We start from the raw sequence: 6,000 nt of genomic DNA on the forward strand, positions 1-6,000 counted from the left end.
AACATATTTCTGGCCAAAGAGTCCTCGATCTTGGGCTTTCTATACATCATAGACTCCTTCTGATGCATCATAAGCCACATAGATGTCCATATCTGACCTTTTGAACTTATTTGTGGTCAAAGGGTCCTCAAAAGTTTTCAAACTATATAAAGTTATAGAATTCTTTTGATGATAAATCAGTATTTCATGGGGCCCCTTTTGACCTCCTGAACATATTTCTGGCCAAAGAGTCCTCGATCTTGGGCTTTCAATATATATACTCATAGACTCCCAATGATGCTTCAAAATCCATATAGATGTCCATATCTGACCTTTTGAACTTATTTCTGGTCAAAGGGTCCTCAAAATTTTTCAAACTATATAAAGTTATAGAATTCTTTTTATGATAAATCAGCTATTCAGAGGTCCCCTTTTGACCTCCTGAACATATTTCTGGCCAAAGAGGCCTCGATCTTGGGCTTTCTATACATACTCATAGACTCCTTCTGATGCTTCATAAGCCATATAGATGTCCATATCTTACCTTTTGAACTTATTTGTGGTCAAAGTGTCCTCAACATTTTTCAAACTAAAGTTATAGAATTCTTTTGATGATAAATCAGCTATTCAGAGGTCCCCTTTTGACCTACTGAAAATATTTCTGGCCAAAGAGTCCTCGATCTTGGGCTTTCTATATATACTCATAGACTCCCTCTGATGCTTCATAAGTCATATATATGTCCACATCTGACCTTTTGAACTTATTTGTGGTCAAGGGTCCTCAAAATTTTTCAAACTATATAAAGTTATAGAATCCTTTTGATGAAAAATGAGCTATTCAGAGGTTTTGACCTCCTGAACATATTTCTGGCCAAAGAATCCTCGATCTTGGGCTTTCTATACATACTCATAGACTCCGTCTGATGCATCATAAGCCATATAGATGTCCATATCTGACCTTTTGAACGTATTTGTGGTCAAAGGGTCCTCAACATTTTTCAAACTATATAAAGATAGAATCCTTTTGATGATAAATCAGCTATTCAGAGGTTTTGACCTCCTGAACATATTTCTGGCCAAAGAATCCTCGATCTTGGGCTTTCTATACATACTAATAGACTCCGTCTGATGCATCATAAGCCATATAGATGTCCATATCTGACCTTTTGAACTTATTTGTGGTCAAAGGGTCCTCAAAATGTTTCAAACTATATAAAGTTATAGAATTCTTTTGATGATAAATCAGATATTCAGAGGTCCCCTTTTGACCTCCTGAACATATTTCTGGCCAAAGAGTCCTCGATCTTGGGCTTTCTATATATACTCATAGACTCCCTTTGATGCTTCAAAATCCATATAGATGTCCATATCTGACCTTTTGAACTTATTTGTGGTCAAAGTGTCCTCAATATTTTTCAAACTATATAAAGTTATAGAATTCTTTTGATGATAAATCAGCTATTCAGAGGTCCCCTTTTGACCTCCTGAACATATTTCTGGCCAAAGAGTCCTCGATCTTGGGATTTCTATATACACTCATAGACTCCCTTTGATGCTTCAAAATCCATATAGATGTCCATATCTGACCTTTTGAACTTATTTGTGGTCAAAGTGTCCTCAAAATTTTTCAAACTATATAAAGTTATAGAATTCTTTTGATGATAAATCAGCTATTCAGAGGTCCCCTTTTGACCTTCTGAACATATTTCTGGCCAAAGAGTCCTCGATCTTGGGCTTTCTATACATCATAGACTCCTTCTGATGCATCATAAGCCATATAGATGTCCATATCTGACCTTTTGAACTTATTTGTGGTCAAAGGGTCCTCAAAAGTTTTCAAACTATATAAAGTTATAGAATTCTTTTGATGATAAATCAGTATTTCATGGGGCCCCTTTTGACCTCCTGAACATATTTCTGGCCAAAGAGTCCTCGATCTTGGGCTTTCTATATATATACTCATAGACTCCCAATGATGCTTCAAAATCCATATAGATGTCCATATCTGACCTTTTGAACTTATTTCTGGTCAAAGGGTCCTCAAAATTTTTCAAACTATATAAAGTTATAGAATTCTTTTTATGATAAATCAGCTATTCAGAGGTCCCCTTTTGACCTCCTGAAGATATTTCTGGCCAAAGAGGCCTCGATCTTGGGCTTTCTATACATACTCATAGACTCCTTCTGATGCTTCATAAGCCATATAGATGTCCATATCTTACCTTTTGAACTTATTTGTGGTCAAAGTGTCCTCAACATTTTTCAAACTAAAGTTATAGAATTCTTTTGATGATAAATCAGCTATTCAGAGGTCCCCTTTTGACCTACTGAAAATATTTCTGGCCAAAGAGTCCTCGATCTTGGGCTTTCTATATATACTCATAGACTCCCTCTGATGCTTAATAAGTCATATATATGTCCACATCTGACCTTTTGAACTTATTTGTGGTCAAGGGTCCTCAAAATTTTTCAAACTATATAAAGTTATAGAATCCTTTTGATGAAAAATGAGCTATTCAGAGGTTTTGACCTCCTGAACATATTTCTGGCCAAAGAATCCTCGATCTTGGGCTTTCTATACATACTCATAGACTCCGTCTGATGCATCATAAGCCATATAGATGTCAATATCTGACCTTTTGAACGTATTTGTGGTCAAAGGGTCCTCAAAATTTTTCAAACTATATAAAGATAGAATCCTTTTGATGATAAATCAGATATTCAGAGGTCCCCTTTTGACCTCCTGAACATATTTCTGGCCAAAGAGTCCTCGATCTTGGGCTTTCTATATATACTCATAGACTCCCTTTGATGCTTCAAAATCCATATAGATGTCCATATCTGACCTTTTGAACTTATTTGTGGTCAAAGTGTCCTCAATATTTTTCAAACTATATAAAGTTATAGAATTATTTTGATGATAAATCAGCTATTCAGAGGTCCCCTTTTGACCTCCTGAACATATTTCTGGCCAAAGAGTCCTCGATCTTGGGATTTCTATATATACTCATAGACTCCCTTTGATGCTTCAAAATCCATATAGATGCCCATATCTGACCTTTTGAACTTATTTGTGGTCAAAGTGTCCTCAAAATTTTTCAAACTATATAAAGTTATAGAATTCTTTTGATGATAAATCAGCTATTCAGAGGTCCCCTTTTGACCTTCTGAACATATTTCTGGCCAAAGAGTCCTCGATCTTGGGCTTTCTATACATCATAGACTCCTTCTGATGCATCATAAGCCATATAGATGTCCATATCTGACCTTTTGAACTTTTTTGTGGTCAAAGGGTCCTCAAAAGTTTTCAAACTATATAAAGTTATAGAATTCTTTTGATGATAAATCAGTATTTCATGGGGCCCCTTTTGACCTCCTGAACATATTTCTGGCCAAAGAGTCCTCGATCTTGGGCTTTCTATACATACTCATAGACTCCTTCTGATGCATCATAAGCCATATAGATGTCCATATCTGACCTTTTGAACTTATTTGTGGTCAAAGGGTCCTCAAAATGTTTCAAACTATATAAAGTTATAGAATCCTTTTGATGATAAATCAGCTATTCAGACGTCCCCTTTTGACCTCCTGAACATATTTCTGGCCAAAGAGTCCTCGATCTTGGGCTTTCTATATATACTCATAGACTCCTTCTGATGCATCATAAGCCATATAGATGTCCATATCTGACTTTTTGAACTTATTTGTGGCCAAAGGGTCCTCAAAATTTTTCAAACTATATAAAGTTATAGAATTCTTTTTATGATAAATCACCTATTCAGAGGTTCTCTTTTGACCTCCTGAACTTATTTCTGGCAAAAGAGTCCTCGATCTTGGGCTTTCTATACATACTCAAAGACTCCTGATGTTTCATGAGACATATATATATGTCCATATGACCTTTTGAACTTATTTGTGGTCAAAGTGTCCTCAAAATTTTTCAAACTATTTAAAGTTATAGAATTCTTTTGATGATAAATCAGCTATTCAGAGGTCCCCTTTTGACCTACTGAACATATTTCTGGCCAAAGAGTCCTAAAAGATTAATACAATACATTCAGACTGACATCTTCGGATGTTATATCCTCCTGACAAAAGTCCATATTTGACATACTGTATTTTTTTCTGGCCAAGGAGTATTCGAAACTTGGGCTTTCTATACCTTCTGATGCTTCATAAGCCATATATATGTCCATATCTGACCTTTTGAACTTATTTGTGGTCAAAGTATCCTCAAAATATTTCAAACTATATAGAGTAATAGACTCCTTTTGATGATAAATCAGCTATACAGAGGTTCCCTTTTGACCTCCTGAAGATATGGACATCTATATGGCTTATGATGCATCAGAAGGAGTCTATGAGTATGTATAGAAAGCCCAAGATCGAGGACTCTTTGGCCAGAAATATGTGCAGGAGGTCAAAACCTCTAAATAGCTGATTTATCATCAAAAGGATTCTATAACTTTATATAGTTTGAAAATTTTGAGGACACTTTGACCACAAATAAGTTCAAAAGGTCAGATATGGACATCTATATGGCTTATGATGCATCAGAAGGAGTCTATGAGTATGTATAGAAAGCCCAAGATCGGGGACTCTTTGGCCAGAAATTGGTTCAGGAGGTCAAAACCTCTGAATAGCTGATTTATCATAAAAAGGATTCTATAACTTTATATAGTTTGAAAACTTTTGAGGACACTTTGACCACAAATAAGTTCAAAAGGTCAGATATGGACATCTATATGGCTTATGAAGCATCAGAAGGAGTCTATATGTATAGAAAGCCCAAGATCGAGGACTCTTTGGCCAGAAATATGTTCAGGAGGTCAAAAGGGGACCTCTGAATAGCTGATTTATCATCAAAAGAATTCTATAACTTTATATAGTTTGAACAATTTTGAGGACCCTTTGACCAGAATTAAGTTCAAAAGGTCAGATATGGACATATATATAGATTTTGAAGCATCAGAGGGAGTCTATGAGTATATACACTGTAAAAAATTTCTAACCCTCCCAAATCAAAAATTTCAAGTGACCGATAACATCTAAATTTTTCAATTGACCCAAGTGAAATTCTGTAAATTTCAATTGGCCCAAGTGAAAATCTGTAAATTTAATTTTAGAATTTACAGAATTTCACTTGGTCCAATTGAAAAATTTAGATGTTATCGGTCACTTGAAATTTTTGATTTGGGAGGGTTAGAAATTTTTTTAAGTATATAGAAAGCCCAAGATCGAGGACTCTTTGGTGAGAAATATGTTCAGGAGGTCAAAAGGGGACCTCTGAATAGCTGATTTATCATCAAAAGAATTCTATAACTTTATATAGTTTGAAAAATTTTGAGGACACTTTGACCACAAATAAGTTCAAAAGGTCAGATATGGACATCTATGTGGCTTATGAAGCATCAGATGGAGTCTATGAGTATGTATAGAAAGCCCAATATCGAGGACTCTTTGGCCAGAAATATGTTCAGGAGGTCAAAAGGGGCCCCATGAAATACTGATTTATCATCAAAAGGAGTCTATAACTTTATATAGTTTGAAAATTTTTGAGGACACTTTGACCACAAATAAGTTCAAAAGGTCAGATATGGACATCTATATGGCTTATGATGCATCAGAAGGAGTCTATGAGTATGTATAGAAATCCCAAGATCGAGGACTCTTTGGCCAGAAATATGTTCAGGAGGTCAAAACGGGACCTCTGAATAGCTGATTTATCATCAAAAGAATTCTATAACTTTATATAGTTTGAACAATTTTGAGGACCCTTTGACCAGAATTAAGTTCAAAAGGTCAGATATGGACATATATATAGATTTTGAAGCATCAGAGGGAGTCTATGAGTATATACACTGTAAAAAATTTCTAACCCTCCCAAATCAAATATTTCAAGTGACCGATAACATCTAAATTTTTCAATTGACCCAAGTGAAATTCTGTAAATTTCAATTGGCCCAAGTGAAAATCTGTAAATTTAATTTTAGAATTTACAGAATTTCACTTGGTCCAATT

Source organism: Squalius cephalus (assembly GCF_949319135.1).
Source record: "Squalius cephalus genome assembly, chromosome: 16".
In the NCBI taxonomy this organism is placed as follows: domain Eukaryota; kingdom Metazoa; phylum Chordata; class Actinopteri; order Cypriniformes; family Leuciscidae; genus Squalius; species Squalius cephalus.